We start from the raw sequence: 11,452 nt of genomic DNA on the forward strand, positions 1-11,452 counted from the left end.
TTTTAGCTCTCTATTTGTGGCTTTTGTTCATATAATCTCTTTATCCTCATAATTGTTTCTTGTCCCAGAACTAAAACACAAATGTCATGGTTATGCAGGTCTCAGAGTAGCTTTTCATGTGCTCTATATATGGGAATCTTTAGAGTTTCAAGTCCTACTCTTTATATAAATTGTAGAGTCCAAATTTATGTTATTAGGCATTAACATATGCTCTGGTTTCAGACATTACATTACCCTATTTTCACGCTAGTGTTCTTAACTTATCCACTACTAAGTATTTCCCTGCATGTCCCTACACATTTTACCACTCGACAGTTTTTGTATTGTTATTTATGATTACCTAGTTATAATATATAATACCAACTGTATATTTTCCTCTATTGTGTTAGTGGCTAACCTCCAACCAATCTTCCCCTGGGCCACATAATGATCCCTTTATATGCTAATTCCTCTACATTTAGTTAATAAGTTTGGTATGGCCTAAGAGTAGATATAGATATCCTATGAGGAACCTGTCCCCCAACCACCCCGTTGCCCGTCCCATCAAGTTTATAATGTGCTCAATTGTGATCCATCTAAACCATACTATAACAACTGAGCTGTATCTCTCAAATACCCGGACGCACCCCCCCCCCCCTATCCCCTTTTTCTTTAACCAGAGCGGCTCTTGCCCGCTGAATCCCTTTCCCCCCAAAATAAACCCACGATACTCACCCCCATCTTACCACGATTCGCTTTGAATAGACAACTTACTTTATGGTTTTTACAGCAATTTGGGGACCATTCTTACCTTTACTAAGCCAAAGGTTATAAAATGAGGTTTCTTTATAATATGTTCTAGTTAGCTATCTTTACCGGACGCAAGTCTCTACTTTTTATTTTTAACTCTATATGTTACATATTTTACAATTCACATTTTAGTCAGACTTTTGTAATTTCTGCCGGAAATTGTACTCCCAGTGCTAGACTTGTGGCTTCACTATTTTGTATAGTTCATCTCTTCATTCACAGGTACTTAGCATAAAGGTGGGTTTGGTATGGCAATTATAACAATTACATTAGCTTTTGACCTAGCCTATTTTCTTTGTTTGAATTGTAAAGAGATTTTTGTTTTGGTCTTTTCTCCCAAGTCTGATCTGTATTTGAACATATGTACTGTTTCTATGTCATTGCTCAATACCTCAATAAAAAATTTATTTAAAAAAAAAAAAATAGCATTCCCTTTCTGTCATGTTTTGCAATGGTGATAATCTACATTATTCTTCAATTCACTATCCAAATATATTTTTAACAAAGGATAGCAAAGGAATGATAACTGTGGCATGCAAAAAACATTGAAATGATTTGGAAATGGCATTCAACTTCACAAAAAGGATAGCAAGAGAATGAAAACAGTGGCATGAAAAATACATTGAAATGATTTGGAAATGGCATTCGACTTTACACAAGGGATAGCAAGAGAATGAAAACAGTGGCATGAAAAATACATTGAAATGATTTGGAAATGACATTCAACTTCACACAAAGGATAGCAAGAGAATGAAAACAGTAGCATGAAAAATACATTGACATGCATTTAAAATTGCATTCAATTTTGGGCAGTTTCAACAGCTGTAATAAATGCAGGTGTAATAAATGCAGATGCATTGTTCGTGCAATTCAATTAATTACTTATGCACAACACATGAGTATTTAGCTATGGATGAAATCTGAACTCTGTTTTTCTGTGTTTGAAAGGGAAGCGCTGTGGAGGCTTAAAAGGTCGGTAATTATATTTTATAAATGTTTTTATTCTATTGCTATCCTTTGTTGGAAGTAGAATACCATTTTAAAGTCATTTCTATGTATTTTGCATGCCACTGTTTTCCTTTGTGCTTGCAAAATGCATTGAAATGACTTTAAAATGTCACAAAAAATATTGCAATCATAATGTTCTACATTGCATTCTCTTTCTAAGTTATGTTTGCCAATGTTAATACACCACATTGTTCTTTAATATGGTAGCTCAAAAACACAGTAATCACTGACCTTTTAAGCCTCCACAACGCTGCCTTCCAAACACAGAAAATAAGACTTCTGATTCCAAACAGAGCTAAATACTCATGTGTTGTGCATAAGTAATTGATTTAATTGCACAAAGAATACACCTGCATTTATTACAGCTGATGAACTAATTCTATACATATTAATTTAGACACAACATTACGCTCGTCACATAATGCAATAATACCGAAAATTCTGTCAATCGTCGTAGTGCATAAATTATTCAATCAATTTGCTCGTCAAATGACGCAATAATACCGAAATTGGTTTTGCTCGTCAAATGATGCAATAATACTGAAATTCTGCAAGTCATTTGTTATGTAATGTGTTGCGCATCTTTTATTCAATTGCTGAAATCATTCACAGCTGTAGAACTTGGCATTATATAAAGGGCTTTCAAACACTTCATTTCATTATTATTTTGAGCATGGACATACTAAATGCTTTACAGTTTGTCCTGTTCTTAAGGAGACGCAGGGAATGATGGGTGTTGATGGCTGCGGTTGTGCGACAACGAAGACGCCAGCAGGTGCTGAGGGTGTTCCTGCCTAGGGTTGGTCTCCATGCCCTCAGTGACCGAGAAGTGATCAGTAGATTTCGACTAAATAGGGCCTCTATTGAGAGGCTCTATGACCAAATCAAAGACTCTCTCGAGCCACTCACTGCAAGGACTAGGGCAATCCCTGGGATGGTGAAATTACTATCGGTCCTCTATTTTTTGGCAACTGGATCATTTCAGACTGTGGCAGGTCTAGGCGTAGGTATGAGCCAGGCAACCTTCTCTGAAGGTTGTCCTGAATGCCTTGCACCAATGCCTAGGCCATCATGTCCACTTCCCCAATACACCTGAGGAGTGGCATGCTGTTAAGCTCCAGTGCTATCATCTGGCTGGATTGCCAAGATTATTGGGGGCCATAGATTGCTTGCATGTATTGGTGCAGCCTCCCAGGGGTACAGAGGAGCCATACCGCTAGGAAGCACAACCACTCGCTGAATATCCAGGTCATCTGCGATGCCAGGTTGAGGATCATGAGAGTACGCTCTGGACTCCCTGGCTGCAACCACAATTCCTTCATCCTCCGGAATTCTGCCATCTTCCATCGCTTCCAGGAGGGACAAATGCCAGAGGGAATCCTGATAGGTAAATATCTCTTATATACTCAAACATATGTATATTATATATTTTAATCATTCTGATTGCTAATATCAATGCTCTATTTCTTTTACGCAGGTGATTCTGGATATTCGTTTCTTCCGTGGCTGTTCACACCCATCCACAACCCCAATGAAGTGGAAGAGGTACAATACAATGAGGCACACATCGCCACCAGATTGGTGATTGAGCGCACTTTTGGCGTATTGAAGAGCCGTTTCCGCTGCTTGGACATCTCCGGTGGGATTCTTCAGTACGCCCCCTCCAAAGTCTCCTTTATTTTATTTATTTGCTTTATGTTGCACAAAATTGCCCTAACAATCCCTGATATAGATCTGGAGAGCTTGGATGTCCACGAGTATGGTGAAATCTACCTCCATTACAGGAGAATGATGCTGGTGGAGTCCAAGCTCGAGCAGACTATATTCAGGCGGTTTTAGGGCAATAATGTTGACAGTGCAACATACAGTATTTTTTTTTATTCATATTTACTTTACCGTATACTTTTTAATCCAAAAGATGCTATATTTTGGATTATGTTTATGCAACAATTGTCATTTAAACATCTACAAAATGATATTGTATATGATCGTCTTGCCATTGATTGAAAGTGGTTAATTTTGTTGATCTTGCAATTGTTTAATGTAAAGTTTTGGAAAAAAAGATGTTTATTAAAATATCTTCAAATAAAAGTTTTTATGGTGTACACTTGACTCTGTTTTTATTTTTAAAGTTAAAGCAATACCATTTTTAACTCTGTGTTTACCTTCTATCTAAGCTTTTGTAAACTGCCGACTAATTTCTGTTATTTAGGCAGACTTGCATTTTAGCCAATCACTGTTAACTTCAGGGTAACGTAATGTGTATGAGCTCAATGTTATCTATATGAAACACATTAACTAATGACCTCTAGTGGTCTAAATTATTTCAGAAAAGAGGCAGTCTTCATGGTCTACTAAATTAGCATATGAACCTCCTAGGCTTAGCTTTCAACTAAGAATACAAAAAGAAAAAAATCACAATTGGTGACAAAAGTACATTTTATTCTTTTATAAAATTAAATATTCTATTTAAATCTTGAAATATTTGTTTGGTACTTCACTGTCGCTTTAAAAAACTTAACTTTTCACCCATAACCAAAAATTGTATTCATTCGGTTGCTATCATTTGTTGAAGGAGCAGCAATGCACTACAGGTTTTGAAATGAATACATGTGTAATACAATATATACAGTATATATATATATATATATATATATATATATATATATATATAAAGTACACAGAGAAAATCCTGCACTCATTTCCAATCTCTCATCTAAGATTAGAAAAATTAACCTTCCTAGGTTTAGCTTTCAACTAACAATACCCAGTAAACAAAGAAAAATTGTGGAGAGGAGAGAAAGAGAGAGGGAGAAAGAGAGAGAAATAAAGAGATAAAGAAATAGAGAGAAAGAAAGAGAGAGAGAGAGAAAGAGAGAGAGAGAATTAACCTTTAATAGAAGTGAGTTGTTTATGCCAAAGTCAAGACTATACAATATTTTTTTTATTTATTTAAATTAAAAAGAATATGGCGTAGATTGACCCTTTAATAAGCAGAAAAAGTATATGTTACCCATTGATTGAATTTGAGCAACAATCATTTGTAACATTTGTATTATGTGAATAAAGTAATAACAGACAAACACATTTATTAGTTTAGAATATATTTGTATTCATTTATATATATATATTTTTAAAATAAAAAATATAAATATGACATGCATAATAAAATATTTAACATTAATTATATTTAAAACAAAAGTAATACACCAGAACAAAATAAAAACCCTACTCTTTCCTCTTTTTAGCAGATGGGCACAGTGGGGGAGATCTCTACCTTGTTGCCCTGCTCCCAAACATTAAAAACAGTTGACAATTAGAAATCCAGTTGTCTTTGTCTGCCCTCTCCCAACAACATAGTTCTCCCTGCCCTACAGCTACCCTGGCCCTATCTACTTCTAATCTCTCCCTATCAAAATGTATCCTATCACTGATTCACTATCCCTCTGTCTATTGTAAGAAAATCTATCCCTCTTTAATTCTAATCTTTCACTATCCCTTATCCTTTCATATGCAAATCTTTCCCTCTCTAAATCTATTCTACCTGATTCTATTCTCAATCTTTCCCTCTCTAAAGCTAATCTTTCCCTATCTACTATAATGCCCCTCTCTAATATCTGCTCCTGTTGCTCAACAGATAATCTTAATGCCCCATGCAACTCATGGTGATCATCCCTGTACTGCCTGGCCAGATTTAACATTTGACGACCTGCCTCATCATCAGTGATGGAAGACAGTTCGTGGCCAGGCTCAGCACGGCCATGAGCTACTGGGGCACAAGCAACAGGTGCAGAAGGGGCACCAGGGTCCAGAGCAGCTGGGTCTTCTGGGGCAGGAGGGGCAGCACAGATGAGAGCCTCCATATCCGATGTCCCCTGGGAGATTTCCTGCTCCTGGGATTCTGGATATTGGGTCTCTCCCAGGGACTCCTCCTCTTCTGACTACACAATAGCTCTCATCCAACGAATACAACCGGCGATCACCTCTGAAACATTATGGGCATGTTCAATATCTAAAGAAATGTGGAATTTTTTTTTATAATCCCACGTGATGTAAAGTGAAAGATTAAAGGCATATGAAAGTAGACATATAGCTTCCAAGATTCATATTGTGATTATACATTTAAGACACAAGATTCCGATAGTTAATGTTATCTTAAAGGGATACTCCATCAAAGTTTGTAATACAAATGAATGCATCTCATTTATTAAAAACAGCATTTTAATTGTTGCTATATAAATGTGGGAACAAAAGTGCTTAATATAAAAGCTATATCAGATTCCAAAGTGTATTTAAGTATTCACCGTGCACCAGCATTTTCAACACAGCACTTGTTAAAAGAAACATTTTTTATTATTTTTTTTAAACTTTTTTTAGACATCGAGGCCAATTTATGAAATGAAGATTCAAATTTAGTGCAGGTATATTAGCGTGTGATATTCAGTTCGTAAATTGCTTTTGTGAATGTACACTCCTAAATTGGAGTCCCACCTCTAGCGGGTATTTCACTGAGCTATTTAGTAACTTGTGTTAAACATCCTTAATGATCGACGTGTCAAAAGTACAGAGGCTATTATGCCGTTACAGCAACTAACAAATGTAACAGTTGCAAGACTTAAATGCTGGGTATTATTTCGCTCACCCTCCGGATCCGTTGCAGCATCCAAGGCTCTGACTCACACAACAGGTATGTACATCTGTTGCAAGCTGTCCTTACTTCGGAACTGTTAGGGCTCTCCTCGACCCTTAGCAGCACTGTTCAAATATCACACATATTCACAGTTCCAGTGTAGGAAGGAGAGAGAGAAAGATGCAAGTATAATAAAACGTGTTTTTTATTAGTAATTCATAAAACAGACCTGGCACAGCATTCAGAGAGATCCTACTGCTGAGGCGTTTCCTGCCTACACTGGAACTGTGAATATGTGTGATATTTGAACAATTTATGAAATGTCTGTCGGACCTGATCTGACAGTGCGGATCAGGTCCGACAGACATCACTGAATGCGGAGAGCAATGCGCTCTCCTTATTCAGCATTGCACCAGCAGCTCACAAGAGCTGCTGGTGGAACGTCGCCCCCTGCAGACTCGCGGCCAATGGGCCGCCAGCAAGGGGGTGTCAATCAACCCGATCGTACTCTATCGTGTTGAATTGTGGAAATCTCTTTCCGCCTCAGACCACGATCTCTGACCACTGCTTCATAACTGCTGTTTCTGGCGAGTCTGAAGACTCGCCAGAAACACGGGCCCACAAGCTCCATACGGAGCTTGATAAATAGGCATCTGTTTCTAAATTACTAACATGATACAAGCCCCACTGGTGCTGTGAGAAGCTTCAGTATTGACAATGTTGTTGCACAGAGAATATCTTATTCTGGGCCACATGGACATGGATGTAAAAACATTAACAATTGAAAAAAGTTTTTTTTTATTTGCGCATAGATATATATATATATATATATATATATATATATATATATATATATATATATATACTGTAATGCCGATGTTTGTATAGGTTAAAGGAATATTCTATTCAAAATTAAAGGGTAATGATTGTGATAGAGCATGCAATTTGAATGAACTTTCTAAATAAATCAATTAACATTTTTCTCTGTTCTCTGTATAAATTGTTTTAAATGTACACTTAGATGGTCTGTTTTTTTTATTAAGCACATAGGTAGAACTTGATACACAGGTGATGATCCAAACCTCTGATTCCTTCTAAGTTTAAAGGGACATGAAACCCAAAAATGTTCTTTCATGATTATGCTAGAGAATACAATGTTATAATTATTTTCTAATTTACTTCTATTATCTAATTTGTTTCATTCTCTCTGTATGCTTTGTTGAATGAGCAGCAATGCACTACTGGTTGCTGACTGAACACATTGTGGAGCCAATGACAATCAGTATATATATGCAGGAAGTGTTTTTTGTGAAACGCGCGTCAGGGGTCCTCTGAGAGAAGCCTTGTCTCCCTCTCTTTTAATTTGCTTACCTATGTTGTAAAGAAATATTTAAAAAACCTTACTTCTAACACTATCTGCCCAGCAGCATATCTATACCAGTAATAGTAACTGTAATTAGCCCTCGTATTGTAAGGGCTTAGCCTATATTGACAATTGTGCTGCTGGCTTAGATACACTCTTATTCATTTAACCCACAATCTATATGGAAGGTTTATGTTACAACTGGGTTTGAATGTTTTTAACTCTAGCTTAAGCTATTGTATGTGTGGATTTTTTTCTCTTTTTCTCAAATATTTGGTTAAAAAACATTATGGTATGAAAGTAAATAATTCATGATTTAGTTTTCTATTTTTTATTTTTTTCTTGGGCTAAGTTATAATCTAACACACAGATCAGAGCTATCTATATACAGCTGTATATTCTATTACAATTATATCATTAGTTGTGCTTTGTTTCTGGCTCTGAATCTGTGGCAGGAAACCTATATCTTTAATAATATATATCACTTAATCTATGTAACTGGTTATAATATATTGGTCTCCTGTTTATAATATACTTCGCCTTCCCCCATCCCTTATTGATTCTAATATATACAGGGAGTGCAGAATTATTAGGCAAGTTGTATTTTTGAGGATTAATTTTATTATTGAACAACAACCATGTCCTCAATGAACCCAAAAAACTCATTAATATCAAAGCTGAATAGTTTTGGAAGTAGTTTTTAGTTTGTTTTTAGTTATAGCTATTTTAGGGGGATATCTGTGTGTGCAGGTAACTATTACTGTGCATAATTATTAGGCAACTTAACAAAAAACAAATATATACCCATTTCAATTATTTATTTTTACCAGTGAAACCAATATAACATCTCAACATTCACAAATATACATTTCTGACATTCAAAAACAAAACAAAAACAAATCAGTGACCAATATAGCCACCTTTCTTTGCAAGGACACTCAAAAGCCTGCCATCCATGGATTCTGTCAGTGTTTTGATCTGTTCACCATCAACATTGCATGCAGCAGCAACAACAGCCTCCCAGACACTGTTCAGAGAGGTGTACTGTTTTCCCTCCTTGTAAATCTCACATTTGATGATGGACCACAGGTTCTCAATGGGGTTCAGATCAGGTGAACAAGGAGGCCATGTCATTAGATTTTCTTCTTTTATACCCTTTCTTGCCAGCCACGCTGTGGAGTACTTGGACGCGTGTGATGGAGCATTGTCCTGCATGAAAATCATGTTTTTCTTGAAGGATGCAGACTTCTTCCTGTACCACTGCTTGAAGAAGGTGTCTTCCAGAAACTGGCAGTAGGACTGGGAGTTGAGCTTGACTCCATCCTCAACCTGAAAAAGCACCACAAGCTCATCTTTGATGATACCAGCCCAAACCAGTACTCCACCTCCACCTTGCTGGTGTCTGAGTCGGACTGGAGCTCTCTGCCCTTTACCAATCCAGCCACGGGCCCATCCATCTGGCCCATCAAGACTCACTCATTTCATCAGTCCATAAAACCTTCAAAAAAAAAATCAGTCTTGAGATATTTCTTGGCCCAGTCTTGACGTTTCAGCTTGTGTGTCTTGTTCAGTGGTGGTCGTCTTTCAGCCTTTCTTACCTTGGCCATGTCTCTGAGTATTGCACACCTTGTGCTTTTGGGCACTCCAGTGATGTTGCAGCTCTGAAATATGGCCAAACTGGTGGCAAGTGGCATCTTGACAGCTGCACGCTTGACTTTTCTCAGTTCATGGGCAGTTATTTTGCGCCTTGGTTTTTCCACACGCTTCTTGCGACCCTGTTGACTATTTTGAATGAAACGCTTGATTGTTCGATGATCACGCTTCAGAAGCTTTGCAATTTTAAGAGTGCTGCATCCCTCTGCAAGATATCTCACTATTTTTGACTTTTCTGAGCCTGTCAAGTCCTTCTTTTGACCCATTTTGCCAAAGGAAAGGAAGTTGCCTAATAATTATGCACACCTGATATAGGGTGTTGATGTCATTAGACCACACCTCTTCTCATTACAGAGATGCACATCACCTAATATGCTTAATTGGTAGTATGCTTTCGAGCCTATACAGCTTGGAGTAAGACAACATGCATAAAGAGGATGATGTGGTCAAAATACTCATTTGCCTAATAATTCTGCACTCCCTGTATGCAGCCACCAATCAGCAACTAGAACCTAGGTTCTTTGCTGCTCCTGAGCTTTCAAAGATAAACCTTTCAGCAAAGGATAAGAAGAGAATGAAGCAAATTAAATAATAGAAGTAAATTGGAAAGTTGTTTAAAATTGTATTATATATCTGAATCAACAAAGTAAAGATTTGGGTTTCATGTCACTTTAAATCATTTTTCAAATAAAGATAATAATAGAACAAATAATATTTAACAATAGGACATTTTTTGATGTATAGATAAAATGCATGGTCTTTGTAAATGATGCATATCATCTTTTGACTATACTATTCTTAGAAATACTATAAAATGACAGATTATATCAACAATCAATGTAATTTAACATTCGTGTTTAGTACTATGATATTCTTCAGGAATAACATTTTAACTTTAAAATTATGTCATTGACTGTCCCGCTAATGTGAGCACACATAAGATTAATGTTTGATCTTGTTTTTTTTACCTGAGGAAGAGATCAAAGATGTTGGAGGGTGTCCCAAAGCCCTTCGGACCTCAGCTGAAAAAAACAAATGTGTATATACAGAGTTAACAATCAATTTCAAATCATACGAGTAAGAGAATTTGAATTAAACAAAATCTAACTTTAAAAAACATACCAGTGGTTCAGCCAATGCTTGCTCCATCAGGGGTGCTGCACATTATGTCAGGTTGTGTGGTGGCCGAGGGGAAGCTGTGGCTGGATCCAGTATGGATACTGACGGGCAATAGGAGTGTGTCATCCCCACCAGTGGCAGCAGCAGCTGTACCTGCAGCAGCAGGAACAGCACTGGTAGATGCTGGAAAAAAGATTAAAAAAAACAAGAAAACATGAGTACTAATATAATTGTATATCATAATTTTAATCAAAGAAAAAGCCTATATTTTCATTTTAACACTTTTGCGACATGAAGAACGCACGTAATTGAACTTTAATTACCTGCCACCTCGTCAGTATCATGCCCAACCAAATCCAGACCGAGCGTCATATTTGCCCCAGCTTCTCCATAAGCTGAGTCTCATATGAAGACAACTCAGCTGTATATGGCACGCCACCGCCTGTAGTACGTGCAGACTGTTTCTCCCTGGCCAGCTTGGCCTTCAAGATTCTCTTGATGTTCGAGAATCTCTTCTTACAGTGCTCCACTGATTTCACATGAGCACCTTTGGCGGAGACACTGTCAGCTATATCTCTCCAGATGTGTTGTTTTCTGGAGAGAGAGGTCTCTTGGGCTTTGGAACCAATTATAAAATGACTGTGCTCTAAAACCTGGGTAACTAAAATACGATTCTGAGTAAATTGAATATTGCGCCTGGCACCATATCAAAATAACACAAATAAAGTACAGAAAAGTTGCCAGAAAAAAAAAAACCAAAATCACACTAAGAACTACAGCTTATCATCCAAGCTTTGTAGGACTTAATAGACTCCATTTTCATTCCCCTTTTATAGTTAGTCAATACATAGACAATCAGCCATTAACAATTAGACAATCATCAATTAAAA

Source organism: Bombina bombina, chromosome 3 (assembly GCF_027579735.1).
Source record: "Bombina bombina isolate aBomBom1 chromosome 3, aBomBom1.pri, whole genome shotgun sequence".
Lineage (NCBI taxonomy): Eukaryota > Metazoa > Chordata > Amphibia > Anura > Bombinatoridae > Bombina > Bombina bombina.